Source organism: Pelodiscus sinensis, chromosome 6, assembly GCF_052426305.1.
Source record: "Pelodiscus sinensis isolate ZL-2025 chromosome 6, ASM5242630v1, whole genome shotgun sequence".
Taxonomy (NCBI): domain Eukaryota; kingdom Metazoa; phylum Chordata; order Testudines; family Trionychidae; genus Pelodiscus; species Pelodiscus sinensis.
This window is the reverse complement of record NC_143057.1, coordinates 73,733,204-73,753,526: the sequence shown is the minus strand read 5'-3', so window position 1 is coordinate 73,753,526 and position 20,323 is coordinate 73,733,204. Positions and strand designations below refer to the sequence as shown.

The following is a 20,323-nucleotide window of genomic DNA, read 5'->3' as shown; positions in this document are numbered from 1 at the left end:
GCTACCCTCAGACCCTACCCCCAGCCCGGACAGACAATTCTCAGGGTTCCCCGCTTGCTTGTCTATCTCAATGAGGGACAGCAAAGCAGTCCTGTCTTGGAGTGCCCTGAGTGCCCACACTCAGCACATCACAGCACTCGGCCATCAGCCCAATTGCACTTGCCAAAAGCTGCCATCCGGGGGGGTTCATCGGGGGGCTGTCAGGATCCAGGAGGCCCTGCAGGAGAGCTTCCACCCCGAGGAGCCCACAGAGCCACCCCAGTCCTCCCTATTGGGCTCGTGCCCCATTCCGTCCTCACCTCCTTCCACTTACCCCTCCCTAGCCCCCCTTCCTGATGTAAAAAATAAAGGACATGTGTGTTCAAAAATAGAAACTCTATTTAACAAAACTGGTGGGAGGGGATTAACCTCTGGGGAGACTGGGAAAAGGAGGTAGGAGAGGCGAAGAGAGAGGGTAGGAGAGGGGAGCAGGAAACCTGGGAGGAGGGAGCTGGAAGGGGAAAGCCAGGGGGAAAAGGAGGAGGAGAAATATAAAACTATGGTATGTCCACATCTTGAGTACTGTGTACAGCTGTGGTCTCCTCACCTCAAAAAAGATATATTGGCCTTGGAAAGGGTTAAGAAAAGGGTAACTAAAATGATTAGGGGTTTGGAACAGGTCCCATATGAAGAGAGGCTAAAGTGACTGGGACTTTTCAGTTTGGAAAAGAGGAGACTAAGGGGGGATATAATAGAGGTATATAAAATCATGAGTCGTGTGGAGCGGGTGAATAAAGAAAAGTTATTCCTTAGTTCCCATATTATAAGGACTAGAGGACACCAAATGAAATTAATGGGTAGCAGGTTTAAAACTAATAAAAGAAAGTTCTTCTTCACACAGCACATAGTCAACCTGTGGAACTCCTTGCCACAGGAGGCTGTGAAGGCTAGAACTATAACAGAGTTTATAGAGAAGTTAGATAAATTCTTGGAGGTTGGGTCCATGGAGTGCTATTAGCCAGGGGGTAGGAATGGTGTCCCTGGCCTCTATTTGTGGAAGGCTGGAGATGGATGGCATGAGACAAATCACTTGGTTATTGTCTTCAGTCCACCCCCTCCAGGGTACCTGGTGCTGGCCGCTGTCGGTAGACAGGCTACTGGGCTAGATGGACCTTGGTCTGACCCAGTACGGCCGTTTTTATGTTCTTATGTTCTAAACTCATGGCTCAGGGTTGGAGGTCCCACTGGACCAACTTGATTTTCATGCAAACCTGCTCCTGGGTCCGCATGTGGCCTCTGGTGGCCAGGCTGGCAGCCATGCGGCTGTAGATGGCCGCATTCCTGTGCCTAGTGTGGAGATCGTAGACGCTGGAGGCCTCCCCCCAAACCTTGATGAGGTCTGCGATCTCCGCACTAGACCAGGAAAGTGCCCGCCTTTTGTGGCCCCGGGCAGGCTCCTATAAGCCACCAGCCTGGTCCTGGGAAGAGGCGGAAGGCTGGGTGGCAGCAGGTGGCTGGCTCATCCCGTGCCAGGTGCAGGGTCTGCTGGCTGGATGCTGGTAGGCTTGCAACTGGCACGGGCACACCGTACCCCTTTAAGGGCTCCGGGGCCAGGAGGGGGGCAGAAGAGTTTCCCTGGTTTGGCCCAGAGTGGCCACCAGGGCAACCTGGAAAGGGCTAGCCTCCAACTAGTACAAATTAACTGGCTACATAGCCCTTAATTCGAACTACTTAATTCGAACTAGGCATTACTCCTCGTAGAATGAGGTTTACCTAGTTCGAATTAAGCGCTCAGCTATTTCGAATTAAATTCGAAAAAGTGGTTTGCATGTGTAGCCCCTATTAAAGTTAATTCGAACTAACGACTGTTAGTTCAAATTAACTTTGTAGTGTAGACATACCCTAAGGTTCTACAAGTTTATGTGTTATTTTTAAATTTGTTCACCCAGTACAAGAATGGCCTATTCCAGAAGGTGGGTCCGTTAATTACAAAATCTTATAAATCTCTAGTGGCTTAGGTGGAACAAAGATATATAACCTCCTAAAATATCTGCCATAGACCCAAAATAGCAGTCAGTCCTTTTTTTTTTCCTTTTAATTATTTGAATAGCGTAATCATTTTTCCGGAATGCAGTTTGCCATATAATTTGCCATTATTATTTTGCACCATAAATTCGTAGTTTTTGAGCACCTCTCTCTCTGAAAAACAAATCACCCTGAATGTATTATTTGTGGGAAATTAATTTGTGTGTTTCTTCCAAATATATATATATTTTTTAAATAATTGAGGAGGTGAGGGGGAGCATCTGTAATAAGAGAGCAAAAGAATCAAGATAATTTTTGTAATAAAATCCTTACTAAGCCATGCTCTCTCCATAACAAATCCCCTGGCAAGAAGCCTGCCAGTGGATTGTTTCTAAGTTCTCAGTCTGAACAACAGCCAGTCCTCTACAGAAGAACAGGCCCAAGACGGCTTTCACCTTTCACCTCTGCCTTCTCACCCTTCTGCCTTATGCTTTTGTGAACTTGCAATGTTGTGATAGAACCCTTAGCTGTCCTGTTTACAAACAGCCTATTTATTTCTCCAGATGGGCCTGGAAGGACATAGCCAGGTCATCTGACCCTGTGTTGTCACAGAAACCATGGGCTTCTGACTCTATCTATAGTTAAGCCAAAAAGTAGCAACAGCTGAAAGGTTGGAACTGGTGCTGGATTACTAAAATGTTATTCTGGAGGGAATTCACTTTGTGCTATAAACACTGGCTAAGTTTTAACATGCAAGGTCATACTGGAAGCCATAACTGTTCAGAAATCTTCATTCATCTGCATGTGGATTTGTGTTTATCTCAGCTGCACAAGATGATTTCAGCAGCTCTGCTCTCCTTTATAGAGTTGAAAATTGTGCTAGCCACTTGATGCAAATTCTTTCCCTTATTAGTTCAATTTCCAAGCTGGCGTTTTTGTTTTTGTTATAATTTTCATTTTAACTAACCGTTTACTTGTTGGGTTGCTCATTTGAGTCCTGAGGTTTTGCTGAGACTCTAGCTAGGATCCAATTGCTTGATGTTTTGTTTGTTTGAGAAAAGAAACCTACTATATATTTGAGAGAGTTTGTGTGTCTGCCTGTCTGTCTGTTGGTCTGTCTGTGAAACTATCAGTTCAAGAACTCTTCCTAAATGATAAAGCTATCACCAAATTTGGTATGCAGCTTCCTCGTCTCATCACTTAGAGCAAGGTCAGGGTTTGGTTGTGCCAGGACAATGAAATTTGCTTGCAATATGATTGTTTCTCATAAAATACAAAGGGAGGGGGCTGCTTTCAGGCACACTTATACCGCAGAATGACCACAAAAGGGCAGGCACACCGGTAAGAGAGGGGCTGGCTGGGGGCTGGTCTCTGGATGTTGCTGGTCACCATACGCAGGATCAGGTGGCACAGCTCCCCTGCTGCCCTAAGAATTGGCCAGCCTTCTGCACCCTCCACCCACAATCCTGACTACTGGGTCTCCACCCCCTGCCTTAAGCCCCTCCTCACCCACCCAGCCTTGACTCCTGCATTCCCCACTCTAGCCCCTGCTCTGAGCCCCCCACATCCACAAGCCTCTGGTCTGACTCCTCCACCTTCTACACTCCCAGCTCCATGCCCTGAGCCTCTTCTCAATGACCTAAGAAATGCTGGATTCATGTGCTGATATAATAATAATTAGTAATTAGAAACAATGAGTCAGTGCTGGTGCTTTTCTGGTTCACAATGGACCCTTCAATCCTTTCTCTCATATTAACAGTAAACAACGCAATCTCTTGTATTGGCTTAGTCTGCTGAGTTACATCCAGTAGTGGATTACATGCCATATAACTGAGTTCAGTGGGGTTGCATAGAGTGAAAATGAGTGAAAAACTCTACAATATTTATTGCTCCATAAACATTTCAAGATGATTTTTTAAAATCTTTCCTGCTTCTGATCTTGTGAAATGATTTAGGAAATGTTTACATTTAAGCTTGTATGCAGTGTTGTAGCTATTGTCGGTCCCAAGATATTACAGAGACAAGGTGGGTGAGGTAGTATCTTTTATTGGACCAACTTCTGTTGGTGAGAGAGACACATTTTTGAACTACACTTTGTATCTCAAAAGCATGTCTCTCTCACTTTTACAAGTCGGTCCAATAAAATATATTTCTTCACGCAACTCTCATATTTGTCTCATATTTAAATTTGTAATCTAACTTGATAAAATTATTCCTTTTGTATCTTTCCGTGTGCCCAGAAATGTTGGCAGGGTACAGGATAGATCACTGAAGAAATAACATAGGTTACACATAATTTTCAGCTGATTCTGTGCAGATCTGAATGTAGAATGTGAATATAATGTCAAATACCAGGGAAATTATAGGGTAGATCTTGCTAGAAAAACTTCTTTGTGTTAGAATACTATGTGCGTCTGAGGATGCCATGTCTGATATCCAAAAAGCTGCTGCCTCTGCATCTTCTGCTGATATTATCAGTTCATACTCTGAGATCAAGCCAAGGGCAAAATGTGGCTCTTTGCATGTCAAGATGAAAATAATCCATTTTGATCCCTTTTTAACGAATGTGTTAGCAGTAGAAGATCAGTAAATATTACCCTTCTCTCCGTGGCACTGAAGTCTTCAGGGGCGAATCCTCCAATGAAGAAAGAAATGTGGTAATGTCCAATACTGTGTTATGTCCCTGAAATGCCAGGAAAAGGACAATGGAATTCAGGCACGACTGAAGTTATCCCTTGAGAGACCTACCTGTCTTAAAGAAAAAGTAGTTGCTGAAATAAGAATTATAAGCCTAATGTCGGAGAGGCCAGCTTACACACCAAATGAAGGTGTGCAACTGAGCTTGCATTTGGCCTTTGGGCTTCCTCTTTTAGCAATGAGCGTTGCAGCTTGTAGCAGATGCTGAAGGCAGTGGGCCATGTTCAAAGGAGTCAATTCCTTGTGACTTGCACGATCCTCCACTCCCACCTGTGTATATTGCTTCAACTTATGCTTCCTTAGGGATGATTAGAACTTCAGATCCATCTCTGAGACTGCCAAAATGAGCTGCAGGAAGGAGAGACGCTTTCCTCCCCTTGCACTGGCAGGTAGTCAATGACCTCACCCTTTTCTGGATGCACCCAAGAACCAATTACGCTGGTTGGCAAGTAGGGGAGAACAGCGTCCAGAATTCTCCCACACCTCATTTTTGCCTCATCACCCTTGCTCAGTGGTTAGCAGCCCTACTCTCATTCTGCAGCTGGAGTTGGATGGAGTTGGCATCTGAGCAGCCTTTATTTGACTAAATGGGGGGCAGGGTTAATTTACATCTACTCTGTGACCAAGTAAGAATAAGGTACACTGATTTTGCAGCCTTATTCTTAATCCTTACTGTCAATGGGGCTATTTGTTAGAAATGAATATCAGCTGAAGAATAGGACCCTTAGACTCACACCCACATACCAACACATAATGTACAACACCACTCAGCTATGAAAATAGCCCACAGCACCTGAGTGAAAGAGAGCCTAGGGCTTCTAGTGACACTCATGCCATGGGAAGACTAATGGAAAAGAAACCTAGCAACAAAAGCAACTAACAGAAAGGTGTGAGGATGTACAGATAAAAGCAGAATGGTCCCCAACTTTATACCTTCTTAAAGTAGTGGTTACTCCAGTTTAAGTTCCTTTATACATCTGTGGAAAGGGCTCTGACTTTGAATTTGACCCTTTTTTGGGTGCATAAAATACTGGGAGAAATGCCCTAACTCTTTTGTATCATTCGTATTATGGTATATCCATCCTCTTGTTCAGGGCTGGAGAGGGAAAAAATAACTGTTGAATCAAAAAAAGGCTGGTGTCAGAACTGGAATTATAATACAAACAAGCAAATTAGGAGCAGGATTTGCAGTAAAACTGTGGGTTTAGCAGAAAGTCTACAGAAGACTAACTTAAATATAGACGTACTAGTAAGTGTTAATAGGGTAGCTGCTCCAGCAGATAAGGCCTGTGCTACACTTTTCAATGTGCCAACAACCTGTGCACCTTAAAATGTGTCCTTTTATTTATTGTGAGAAACTGAGCAGATCCTTACACTGAAATCTATAGACTCCAGACAGAGGCAGGAGAAAATCCTTCTCCTCTGCCTATCCCCACTAGGCATTCTTTCCATTTTTGGTCCTTTCTTTTCTCAGAGGAGACTCTGCTCATCCCCTGGCTCCATACCCAAGGATTATGCAGTACCTGGGTGCTGATACTGAAGTTTAGGCGGCAGAAAAATCACATTTTAAATCTACTAGATGCTTGGTAGGATGCACAGGTTCAAATTATTCAAAAATGATACGCAGAAGGAATCCAATTGATGGATATACTACAGTACTTCCCTGTACATCTTCCCATGTGGAAGAAAATAAATCAACATCTCACCTTAATAATATGCATACTCCAAAACCTCTCAGGGTAGATATACATATTCTGGATATCAACAAAATGCTTGGAGTATTAGTTATACTCAAAGCAGAAATGATTGCCAGGAGAATTGTTTAAGATCTAGAAATCAGAAAACAAAATTAACATCACTGAGTGGTATTCAGGCTGCAGTAACTTGGCACACTCAGCAAAGATCTCATGTTAGTTAAACAACCAATCTAAAAGTTTTGCAGTCTCAGTCTTCCAGGTGCCGGTTCATCCTTTAGTCCACATTAGAGCAGACTAAAGGCCGTTCTCACTAGCATGAATAATAACAACTCTGGGGATTTCTGTGGCTTAGACCACCTCTCAGCAACTAGTACAGAGACTCAGGCCTATGGCTCTGGCACCATGTGTCTGAAATGTTGCCTACACTGAGGATATACAGCACATCATAAAACACAGCTACTACTAATTCTGCATTGAGATTGTCCATTTCCACCACATTTTCATTTAAATTATACAAACTTGACTATGAATATATTGTAAAAGAGATTAAAAATTTAAAGCAAATTCCCTTGTATCTGCAGTGTAAATTTCTATATAATATTCTGCATTCATTCCCTGTGCAGAATTCTCAAGCGATGTCATTTGGAGTACTTTGTGTGAAATGAAGAATGGGGGAGAAGATTTTTACTCTTGCATGTATCTTCTGCACCAGATGCAAAATACCAATTCTATTCTTTTACACCAGTGCAAATCCACAATAAGTTAGTAGAAGCCATGGATTTACTCCAAATTTACACAACTGCAAATGAGAACAGAATTGCATATGATTTTGGATATTTAAATGAGCAAGTGGTTGACCTGAGTCATCTTGTTTAAGTTTAAATTTTGCTGTTTGATTTATATGTTCAAGGGAATTCCCATGAACCAGCACAGTAAGAAGATTTAAAAGAGGCTCAGAAGACTACACATTTTAAGAGGTCAAATGTGGCCGTATAAATAAACCAGCCAAAAGGACTTATACTTCCATTGGCTGTATGCCACCAAGCAAAGAATTTTGTAATAAGCTAATAGCAAAAGAAATAGTAAACCACTTGCACAGGTTACAAATGCCTAAGTGCTAAGTTCCTGTTTGCAGAAACAGTACGCTAAGGAACAGCACAGCACAGATGTCAGATGGGAAAATGGCCAGGAGCAAAGAATCTTTCAGTGAAAGAATTGCACTGAATGAATCACCAATGCAAACCATAGAAACAGTAAGAGAACCAGCCTAGCAAAGTTCCTAACATGCTGAACAGCACCAACCTGCAATTTATTATATGTGCAGGGAACTCAGTGGAAGAAAGAAAGTCATACACACAGAGGTTGGACACCCAGCACATCACCAACTCAATGGTATTCACTGAAAATCACTAAGGAGGTGACTCATTGTGGGGTTCAACAGAATGGTTATAAAATAAATCTCATTGATTTCCTAAGACTCATGCTGTTTGTTTGGAAATGGGTGACAGGAGAGGGATCACATGAGGATTACCTGTTGAGTTTCTTTCATCTGGGGCATCTGGTATTTGCCACTGTTGGCAGACAGGATATTGGGCTAGATGGACCTTTGGTCTGACCCAGTATGTCCGTTCTTGTGCACTTATGCTCTTATGCAGTGGATGCAACACGCAGCAGTAGATGCAATGATGCTGGGCATAATTACACTACATTTTGGTTGGGTTTTTTTCTTATCCCTTCATATACCGCACCTTTTCCTCCACTGAAATGCTACCATTTTTTCTCTCCTTATTTGTTTGCTATATCTTATCACATTCCACACTGATTGCCTTGGAGACATGAAGATGGTCCAAAAGGAAAGTGAATTTTACACTTGAACCATTAACTTGACTTTTGATCTGTCCCTCTTCCATTATGGCCAGTCACTTAATCCACTTAATGTTAAACCTCAAAGAATTTTGATTTTACCCACTTACTAACTCCTTAAATCTCATTTCTAAGCCTCTTACTCCCTTAAGTGAAGCATAGTAGTTAAAATTTTATAAATATCTTTTGGGGATTATGCTCTTAATCACAATTTTTAAATTAATAAAGTGGTCAATAATCTATACTCATGACATAATCAGGAATTTTTAAAATAATCCCATAATAGCTGTCTAATAACAACTTAAACTGCTGATCACTTAATTAAGGTTGTTAGAGGATTAAAAACTAGATATGAAGGTGAGCAAGGGGGTAAATCTGAAGTCTTTTAATAATCATTTTTTAAGAACAAGATACCACAGTTGGATTTTCTATAAAATTAATTGACAAAAATATTTCTTCAAAAAATTCTATTGTGTGCAAGGGAAGCAGAGAAAGATGTTGGTAGAGGGAGTTTATTGAATCCCATCTGTACCTAAATAGAGCCCAAATCAGCAAAATGTGGTCCAATAATCAGATAGAAAAGGGTGACTACAGTCCAAGTGGAGAATGTCCATTGAAGTCAGTGTGCAAGAACAGAAGGTCTATTACTCTTAAAATAGTTTCCAGCAAAGTCAACTACCTAAAAGCTATGTCACCATAGCAGATTCTGTTCAGAAAATAGTGACTAGGAATTACATTTCACACTGTTAAAATGTTAGCAACCACATTTCATTTTTGAAAAGGCAATTTATTTGTCCTGAAATAAAGAGCTGATTATATCTCTTATTACTGTTACAAGAACTTGATATATCACAAAGTGGAAGAGTTACAACATGTACCAACTATCAACCACGAAAAATGAACCTGATTCATAATTCACTTTGTGAATGTCTAGTTAGTCAATCAAGTGATTTGTAATCATAAAGGCTGCCAGGAATTGAATGAATAATGGACCATACTAAAATCCTTGGATTTTCTAGTATTCTTATTTCATTGTGACTTTTATTGCCATTTCTGACAGTTGTCTCTCCTTCAGCAGAACAAATTAAGCTACGCATATTTACTTGAAGGAATATGTTTGATTATTTAATGTGCATAATGAATATACAAATGGAGTGACCATTGTATGTAACAACCAAATGCTAGATTTTTCTTCACGGAGCCAAACCTTTTATGATGTAAAGCTTGGGTAGAAACAATCTTTCTCTCTTTCCCTCTGTTTTTCCTCCTGAAAGCATTTTTGGGGTAATCAATCTTAACACAGATCATATTGTTACAGTACATTTTCTCGAGTTGTTTTATAACTATAGAAATGACATAATTCATATAGCATAGTATCTATTTAACAGCAACATCTTCACCCTATTTCTATTGCTAAAAACACTATGATCTGATAGAAAAATAACAGGTGGCATTCTAAATATAGATTGTTAATAATAATCAGATAATATAAACAAGGAAATGTAAAACCATTCTGAATCTACTTGTGCAGAAGTTGAGTTGTTTTAATGTAAAAATGTAGAATTTAAGTTCATTGGGATTTTCTTCATGGACGTTTGCTATAGGAATGAGATGTTTAAACCAGACAACTTAGATTATTCAGAAAGACCTGCTCTGTGCTCTATTATATATTATTCTGGCATACTGAAATTATGCCCTGACTTATTTCATTCTTTAATTTTCTTATAGGTTTTTTTTAGATATCCCAATATTTTAACTGAACAACGTTGTGATCTCAAAACACTCACAATGTAAAATATGTTGTTATTGGCAGCCTCCTAGTTAGTATATGGACTGTATTTGTTCTAGACTCTTGCTGCTTGTTGTTTTCTGAGTGTGTATAGCTGTATGTTATTTTATTGCTTAAAATAAAATATAGATTACTTAAAATAATGACCTTCAACATATATTTTTATAATTGCATGGGTTATGTTTTAGACAGAAGGATGCTAAAAACTTTATAAGCTATCTACACTCCATATACATGTTTCTAACTCCCCTTTAAAACTAAGAGTTAGTTCTGCATAAAAAATACACAAAATATGGCAATATTTTCCCCCATCAATGAAATGCAATCAGTCCTAAGACTAAAATATGAAAACTGTCAAACATATCCTGACACTACTTAAACACCAATTTCAGAGTGAAAGATAAGAGTTGATCCAAATCATTGAAGTCAATGGAAAGCCTTCTATTGATTTCATTTGTCTTTGACTCAGGCTCCAAATAAGCTCAAATTTAGGAAAGTCAGGATGTAATTATCTACACTAAAAAGTATCCAGGACACTAGTGTTAGCCCACCCTACTGTTACAGAAATGTTTTGGTACCTTTTTAATTATCACAAGTGAACAGAGCTGAGGTTTCACTTTCTGAAAGTTGAAAGGTTTTTTTTTTTTTTTTTTTTGTAAGGAACACTGTCAGATCATTGTGTGAGTTAAAATCACAGTGTCATGTTATGTTTAGTAAAAGTAAACTTGTAATAAACCCACGTCCAATAAACCAATGTCCAAACTAAATTGTTTTAAAACACCAGTGAAAATGGCATTTCAAAATATGCATGCATCCCACATCAGTGTTCTCAGCCCCAACATGGAAGCACCGTTCTAGTGCCTGAGAGCCAGAAAGTGAAATTTGACTAAAACCTGGACGTGAAATTGACTGGCCTGTTGCGTGTTCATTATCTAAGCTGAGAGAAAATGAGCAGAAATACTGAAAAAATAATTTTATTTTTCTTAAAACATGTATGAGTTAATATTCTAAAATGCTAGGACAAATACTGCAGTCTTTACTCATCAGGCAAAACTCTTACTATTGATTTCACTGGGAAGTAACATAGTTAAGGAAATGCGTTTTGTTTTGTTTTTCTTTAAAATGATTACAAATTTAATGAGAAAAGATATACTTCACAATTTTATGTCAGCAGCAGCAACTCTGAAATGTCTTGATCAATTACAATATTGGTTTGTTTTCAACACTTTTTTTAGTAAGTTAGGCACTGATACAGCAAATCATTTAAGAATGTGCATAAGGCCCATTGCCATCAATGTGCTTAATTTTTTTGTTGAACTGGGGCTTTTAATGTCTGTGAATAGTTCCCTAGAGTTTAACCGCATGGGACACTCAGGAAAGTTAAGGCGAGTAATCTGTAGGTGTGAAGACATAAGACAAGGCACATTAAACTCCATGTGGATGCTTTCATTAGGAACTAAATTGGCCTTCGGAGGATTAACATACAGAAAACTGAGACCACTTTACTCCTGAGACAGGAGTATCCATGAAGAGTTTAACAAGCTCTAAAAATAAACACATTTGACTTAATATCTTGAGTTGATTCATAACTTTCCAGAGTGTCACCATGTAGACAAGCCCTAGAGACAGAAATCTGTTTAGTCTCAATAGAGGGTCAAAACCTGATCACTTTAGTTCTTAGTTTGCTTCAGTGAGACTATTCACATGAACAAAGTGATACCAAGTGCTGATTACACTTAGGCCACCAAACGCTCTCTATGATCTGAGCCAGATCTGAAGAGATGTTTGAAAGGCATTATATCCCATTACCAATTCCTTATATCAAGCCGAGCCTTCAGAACTTGTTTCGTTAATGCTAACAATTTTCGCAGTACCCTGAAATGTAGCAAAATTGGCTGCTTGGAGCCAAAATTACATTATTTTATTTCTGTTTAACATAGTGTCAAGTTAGAGAAATGTTAGTTGTAACTAATTTTGATAGCATAAGCTACATCTTTTAGCATCCCTCCATTTTGATAGTGTCTATGGCTATACATAATGAAGCACAAGCATAGTAAACAAGTACTTTTAACTTTTTCTACTCAGAAAAAATATAGTAGTGACAAGGACGGTTGCAAACAAAACAAAAAAAAATTCTAAAATAAAGATTCCTGTTCATTCATCCTTGTCATGTATATATGTACCCCTTGTAGATGAGTGGAAACTTCTCATTCATCCAATGCGCTTTTTTAAACTAAACTAATAGATTTAATTATGCTATACTTTCCTTGTTTTAGCTAACTAAAGCACTTTGCTCTTTGATGCAATACCACATATAGCAGGGAGGTGAATTTTACTGACAATATAAAAACTCCATAGTAACAGAGGTTCGTGCTGAGTAAACAAGAGACAAAATTCCTTTCTAAATGCTGTTCAAAAGTGTTTACCCCTTGAGTAGCATTTTATGCATTAACCAAACTCAGTTTTGGAAGTACCAATGTGTTTTGGTTTTTTTAACTCAGCAGACCTGGATATTTACAACACATTAATCATTCTTTGTGTTGACTAAAATTGAAATGAAGGTATTTAAATGAAGAAACTAATTTTCCATGGGATTAATGTTGTACATCACTCTCCTAGCAAGTCAACCTGTGGGTAGGCCTTAAGCCAGACAGTAGTTCATCTTCACTCCAGCCTGGGCAGTTTTGGCACACTTCTTGATGGAGAACTGATAGCAGGTGACTGGTGTAACAGAAAAGCCAGGTTCGTTTTCCCAAGTTGTTCAACCATACAGAGCAGTATCTCCAGCCCTCACTGTCTACTACCTGTCTGTTCACATGGTTGTGGGCACATGCATATATATGTATGCACGCAAGCACATCAGTACTCCTGAGGAAAGATGAGAACTTCATATTGATGCTGAGGAGGTTGAAGATCTATGTCAGCTTTGACTTGCAGGTTTGTCATAGTAGCTACTTGTTAATACTACATGATAGTGGTGCTTTCTTATAACATCTGTAAAGTGATGAAGCCAGCTTTAACAAGACTTCATTCTCTCCAGTGCCTATCTGAAAAAACTACCTTGTATCTCCCTCCTCATATGTATATTTTACCCTCACTTTTTAAATAGAGATGGCTAAAATATGGAATATTAATTCCAGGGGGAAATGGAAAGATTTTTATATTTGGTATCATCCCAAATTGAGAAGAAAACTTAATCTTGGTTATTTTTGTGAAACAAAATATTCTCAAATACTATATTTTGACTTTACCAAAATATTTCACTTTAGTTTTAGTATTATACTAAGTTTTAATATTTATTGTACTCAATAAATTAAATCAAACGTTTAGCCTCAGAACTGTAGAACCATAGTATTAGAAGGAAACACAAGGTCTTTTTCTTTTTTTTGTATAGCTGGTGTAGAGCAGCAACTACTATTTTACCTGAAGTTGATCAGTCCAAATGACTACATCGGGGTATCAGAATGTATTGCAGTATTGCTTCCTTCTTATTTATAATTTGGACAGTAGGTTTGATGGTCTGTCAAGGGGGAACCCACACTTACATGCCAGGGAGTCTTTCATTTTCCATTTGTGTATTAGATATCTGCATCTACCATGGTTGGTCCAGATTTGGTTCTGAGTTAATCAAGATCCCCATGGAAGGTCAAACCCAGGAACCTTCTGCATGGGATCTGTCACAAAGCGCTTAATTTTTTTAAGTCTTATTTAGCTCAGTCTGCTTTCCATGCCTCTGTCTGATCATAGCCTGTTTGCATGAGGCTAAACGAATGTTCACAGAAAGGTTTGTGGGAATTCAGATGTTGCAGGGGGAGGGGATGTTGTCAAGGTCTTGGTGAATAGGAAGACTTCTATTCTCCTATATTCACTGAGTTTCACGGACTATTGTGGTAGGTCAGTGTATCTGCAGGGGAAATGATATGAGACAGCACAGTAGCCATGGTGATGGAATCAAGTTAAGGGTACCCATGATCCCATCACTGTATTCAGCTGAATATGCTGGATGGCTACATTTGCTCCATACTGGTGCACAATGTTCAGCTATTTAGCATAAAAATGCCATTGTAGATGTTCTCAAAACTGACGTATATGCACCCCAGGTTGTACCTGCTAGTTTCTGGATCATATTGGCTCTCATTTTTATCTTTGCAGCTACCTTCTCAAGATGATTGTGAAAGGAAAGGGTGCAGTAGAATTTCACTTCAAGATATATGGGAATGTAATCATGTTGCACATTTTTACCACAAAGCTACTTTCAGTCTGGTTTTGGCACTCTTATTATCCAGATAAAATGCACTTACTGTTGTTTTTCTGAGGTTTGGTTTCAGCCTCCATTTCGAGAAATATTGTTCCATATTTTGGAAGTCTTCACTTAATAAAGAACAGCCATACCAGGTCAGACCAAAAGTCCATCTAAGCCCAGTATCCTGTCTTCTAACAGTGGCTAAGTGAGCTGACAGACTTCCTGGGCCCCTGGGCAAGGTGAAATGGGAGACCAACTCCATGCTCCTAGAAGAGGAGGGCCTCAGACAGAAGGGGCAGGGCTGGGGCAGTTGTCCTAGTTGTCCCATCCAGACCTCACCCCCCACACTGCTGCCAGAGTGTGCTGCCCAGGGCTTTGGCAGCAATTAAAGGATCCAGGGATCCAGCCGCTACTGCTGCAGTAGTGCGGTAGTGGCAGCAGCAGCTGGGAGCTCTGGGCCCCTTTGAATCATTGGGCCTCGGAGCAGTTGTTCGTTTTGACTCCCTCCCCACGGTCAGCAGCCCTGACAGTAGCTAATGCCAGGTGCCCTAGAGGGAATAAACAGAACAGGTAAACATCGAGTGATTCATCCTCTGTCGCCCATTCCCAGCTTCTGACAAACTTGTCATGAAGGTTTGGTTCTTGGATTTATGATTGACAAGATTGATGATTGACTGCATATCCAAATTGTTGTGATTTAGTTGGAAGAATGTCCCTCTGACCACAAAGGTCACTTAGTCTAATCCTCTACCACGATGCAGGATTTGTTTGGTCTATGCCATCCATGACTGAAACAAAATGTTTTGATGATTTCCCATCAAATATTCAACAAAATGGATACATTTCCATGAAATGGTTCAACTTTGTTGAATCAATATTTACTGGCAGAAAATTGTTCAACTCTCCTGTTGGCTTCTTGTGATTTCCCAATAGAGGCAACTTTTTCATCTCATGGGAACCTGGTTTGCCATGTATCATAATGCCATTTACACTACTAGTTCACCTTGAAGTCCCCTGTCACTAGATCCCAATGTTGTTGGAGTCTTGAAGGAATATCCTGCTAGGATTTTACCTCCTAAATTAGTTTTACAAAGATTCCTCTTTTGTGCACGGTGAATATTTATCTTCCATTAGAGATCTTTGTGATGCCGGATTGTGCATTGTTTTGATATTTACTTACTGCTTTCTTCCTAGGCTAGAAGTATTTGCTGGCAAAGTATGATCTAAGAGAGCAGTTGAATGCAGTAACTAGCTCCCTTATAGCACTCAGCCAGACTAACTTCTAAAAGGTATATGGTGAGGCCTTACCATTTACACTGGGAGGAGGTTATTCCTCTGGGCCTAGCACACTAGTCGGGCCATTGCAGGGTCTAAAGCAATGATTCTCAACATGCAGCTCTCAGTCAATATGACATTGTCAGAGCCATATGGGTACTGGATGTGGCCCATATAACACACTGTATGATGGCCATGCAAGTGATAAATAGGGTGCGAACCACTGGTCTAAACTTTCAACCTCTGGGCAAGTCTCATGAACTGTGCTAGCCATAGCAGTGTTTCCCACAACCAAGTGGGTTTCATGTGCATGCTGATCACTAATCTATGTCTGTTTTGTGCAGGGTAAGGTTGCTCAGTATGATTCAACTGGTTATTATAAAATGCTTCAGACAGTTTGACTGCACATCACACATGTCTTTTTTTGTGGCCTGGTATCCAACAGTGCTAATGTTCATATATGAGTAACACAAAATTTTAATTCATAAAAATAGTTATATCTTTTTTAAAAAATAGAAACTTTCCATCCAGCACTGATTCTGCTCTTACACTGAGATAATTCAGGAATGACAGCACTGACGAGTTGCAGTGACTTGAAACTGGCATGAGATCAGAATCAGACCCAGAGGTTTTATCTTCTACAATGAATCAAATAATCAGTGTGTATTTAAATCACATCCTTTTTTTCACTCCTTTAAAAGTAAAGAATTTAACAAAGTCGTTTAAAAAAAATGTAAACTTTACACCAGATTCTTTGAAAGCGGCTTAATCAGGTGTCACACAAATCTTCCACAAATCATCTATATGAGAACATATGTGTTAATAATGTAAAGCCACTGAAAAACCTAGACGGACTCAAAACACCATGTGGATGAAGTCTGCGTTAGCTTTTACTATGCATAAATCTAGTGTTAGCATAGGAAAACTTTTGGTTTTGCCCAAAGACAGACAGATCCCAGGCTCGCAGCTGGAACTTGCGTGTGTGGTCTCACTCAGTAGACTATTAGAATCCCATGCTAAATTTAATCTAATCTGTATTTTAAATTAAGTAAATGACACTCAAGTATTCAATAACATATTTAGGAAAGTGGACCTCAGTAAAATTTTTACTAGTACACTATGTGAAGGGGAATGCCTTTCACACAAACTTTTAGTAAGCCATAGTGATGTAATGTATAGACTGTATGGCTGTGTCTAGACTGCATCCCTTTTCCGTAAAAGGGACGCAAATTAGACACATTGCAATTGCAAATGAAGCGGGGATTTAAATCCCCCCTGCTTCATTTGCATAAAAATGGCTGCCGCTTTTTTCCGGCTTGGAGCTTTGCCGGAAAAAAGCGCCAGTCTAGACGCGGATCTTTCGGAAAATAAAGCCTTTTCTGAAAGATCCCTTATTCCTTATTTTAAGAGGAATAAGGGATCTTTCGGAAAAGGCTTTATTTTCCGAAAGATCCGCATCTAGACTGGCGCTTTTTTCCGGCAAAGCTCCGAGCCGGAAAAAAGCGGCAGTCATTTTTATGCAAATGAAGCAGGAGGGATTTAAATCCCTGCTTCATTTGCAATTGCGATGTGTCTAATTTGCATCCCTTTTAGAGAAAGGGATGCAGTCTAGACACAGCCTCTGGGCTTGTCTACATTGGCCCCTTTTCCGGAAGGGGCATGGTAATTTTTGAAATCGCAATAGGGAAATGCGCGGGGGATTTAAATATCCCCCGCTGCATTTAAATAAAAATGTCTGCCGCTTTTTTCCGGCTTTTAGAAAAGCCGGAAAAGAGAGTCTACACTGGCCCCGATCCTCCGGAAAAAGCGCCCTTTTCCGGAGGATCTTATTCCTACTTTGAAATGTAGGAATAAGATCCTCCGGAAAAGGGTGCTTTTTCTGGAGGATCGGGGCCAGTGTAGACGCTCTTTTCCGGCTTTTCTAAAAGCCGGAAAAAAGCGGCAGACATTTTTATTTAAATGCCGCGGGGGATATTTAAATCCCCCGCGCATTTCCCTATTGCGATTTCAAAAATTGCCATGCCCCTTCTGGAAAAGGGGCCAATGTAGACGTAGCCTCTATGTCTGATCATACTGTTGTCCCTTCCATAGACATAAAGCCTACGTTCAGAAGAATGCAAAAGGTTAATGTTTGCTAATCTATTATGCTCTGTTTCTCACTAGTCCTTTAGGGATGAAAGGATGTAACTTTCTTTTAAGTTGAATGCAATTGGAATTAATCTTACTGTTTTATTGTAAATCGTGGGAAATAAGGGGTGGGGAAATTAGATTTATTCTTCAAACTCGATTTTACCAAATCAAGAAAAAACTTTCTACCCAGAATAAAAGTTGCTGGATGAATAGCAAATTTTCTGAAGGGGTCTGTAAAAGCCAAAGGCAAAGTGAGCCATACTTATAACTTGTGTTGTGCCCCACTACAGAGTGCTCCCGGTTCTCAGATAACATATTAAAATAAAAATCTTGCTTGATAACACCATTTGCTGCTAAACAGAAACAAACAAGAAGCCCCACTCCACAGAGTGGAGATTTTCTGGGAATTGCATGTCTAACTGTTTTGTTCCTGACCTTCTAGGTTCTTTCACAATGAAAAGCATCAGAAATGTGATGGTTAGGCAGTGCCTGGCTCCCTACATTTTAAAAAAAAACCTGGAGGAAGGGACATTCCTTTGAATACTAGCAATTGCCAGGCTGCTGTGGCTAGAAGCTGCTGTGCCTTTTTCACTCTTTAGGCAAATTAAATACTTAGCTATATGTCTAATTTTTCAAAAGCTACCTCAGATCTAGGAGTGATAAAGGAGACAAGTTCGATTGCAAGCCCTGGAGGCTCTCAGTATGCAAATGAACACAAAAATACTATTTGGGCATGAGAAAGAACATTTTCAACTGTCAAGCTGAGGAAATCAGGCTTTGTTCTCAGCCAAATATTCTTACTTTAACATGGCCTATGGTAAGTACCATGTAAAATAAGAAGTTTGAAGCTATCACCTTAATGCCTCCACCCCTGGAAGGATTAAAAAATAGATTTTGTAATTTTGGTGTCTCCTAGAGCAGTGGTCACCAACCAGTAGATCAGGATCTGTGAGGATCTCCTAGAACTGGAAGGGACCTTGAAAGGTCATTGAGTCCAGTCCCCTGCCTTCACATCAGGACCAAGTACCATCCCTGACAGATTTTGTCCCAGATCCCTAAATGGTCTCCTCAAGGATTGAACTAACAACCCTGGGTTTAGCAGGCCAATGCTCAAAACACTAAGCTGGTCTTCCCCTTCAGTTGCCCGACCAGACCAGACCCGGTCTGCTGCTCCTGCCCAGAGATTCAGAGCTGCCCCCCTGGGAGCCTCCTGCTTGTTGTGCAAGATGGGGGAGACAGAAGCAGGGGGTGCTGATGTCACTCCATCCCCCTCCCCTGCACCCCATCATCACAGTGAGGAGGGCAGGGCCTGGGAAAGGGGTGGGGCAAGAGCAGGGACTGGGAGAAGGGGTGGGGCAGGGGTATTTGGGTGTGATGTAGATCCTGGACTGACTTGTGCTTAAAAAGGTTGGAGACCACTGTCCTAGAGTTTCCAGATGATTCAGATGTAGGCCATTGGGTATAGGATAGTTTCAGTGTAATTTAAAGGAGCTACTGAGGACCTAGAATGGAGGGGTGGGTGAGGCGAGTCTTTGTGCGCCCAGGGAGGTCTAGTTGCTATTACTGCATAGTATAGTTTATCCAATCCCAGAATTAGCACATGGCAATATTAGATTTTACTGCACGACTCATTCCATATGAAGTAAAACTTGAGAACATTAAATTAATACAACTTTCAGCCCCGCAGTGTGAAAGGAAACAGAGGTGCACAACCAATGTTTGCAGATGATAAAAGTAAATAGCCCTTCCCTGCCGGTTTGGGCGCACAATGCTCCACACTACAGCGATCACATGGCTCCTAATGTTCCTCCCTTGTAATAGGCATTTAACAGTGTGTCTGTCTGTCTCTTCATTACTTCTGTGACGTATCCAAATGTTCCAAGGCCTTTTTTCAATCAAATTGTCTTCTTAATACTTATAGACAAATTGATCTGGAATAGTTAACTCCCTCCGCCCCCGCATCAGCCCAGTGACTCTGCGGCCTGACATAAACCACATTTCTTTGCAGTATCACAGACAGACAGTCAGACAGATCGATAATAGATTAGCTATACAGCGACCCCTCCTATACAAAAGAGCGAACTCTTGGGTTTACCTCTTGTAGAAAACGAAAGCCTGGTGCTAAACGTGAATGCAATTCTCCTTGACTTTCAAATGTCTGCTGATTATTTGCAAGCAAGCGCTTATGAAAGTTGTCGTTAAAGCCAAATAGTTTTCAAGCCAAGCAACTCCGAAAAAATAAGATACATTGTTTCATAAGAAAAAGCGTTTAATTTAAATACAAACTTACTTTTACAGCATCACAAAGTGGGGCGGGGAACGTCTTCATGGCTTTCGTGGGACTTCAGGGTTTTGTGTTTCTATTTTTACAGGCATGGGCTGATTTGTCTTAGGCTATTACTGTCTATTACTGCTGGAAGTCTCGGGGAAAGGTGGGAAGCGGCGAATTCTGGCTATCTGCCTAAAGAGAAATCAATGAAACAAATTAATCCTTCGCAGGCTGCAATGACACAGTAATCCATCATTCAGGGCTGCTTTTATACACCAAATCAGAGAGCAGAGAGAGGAAAGAGCCCTGGGGGACATCACAGACAACAACTTACACCAACACTGGGAAAATACTAG

General features: G+C 40.3%; 1 long non-coding RNA gene across 9 annotated transcripts in view; it reads right to left on the bottom strand.

The window, feature by feature from the left end:
• The window catches only part of LOC149524169 (uncharacterized), a 100,335-nt gene that overhangs the window by 62,659 nt on the left and 17,353 nt on the right, over positions 1 to 20,323 (bottom strand). For 6 of the 9 annotated variants that reach the window (XR_016349911.1, XR_016349910.1, XR_016349906.1 and 3 more), the window contains 2 exons: positions 19,989 to 20,155; positions 4,602 to 4,687 (listed from right to left, as the gene is read on the bottom strand). This is a non-coding gene — a long non-coding RNA (uncharacterized LOC149524169). Of the gene's footprint in view, positions 1 to 4,601; positions 4,688 to 5,634; positions 5,817 to 6,407; positions 6,531 to 19,988; positions 20,156 to 20,323 lie in introns of all 9 variants that reach the window. The other 3 variants (XR_016349904.1, XR_016349903.1, XR_016349908.1) reach the window with 3 other exon arrangements.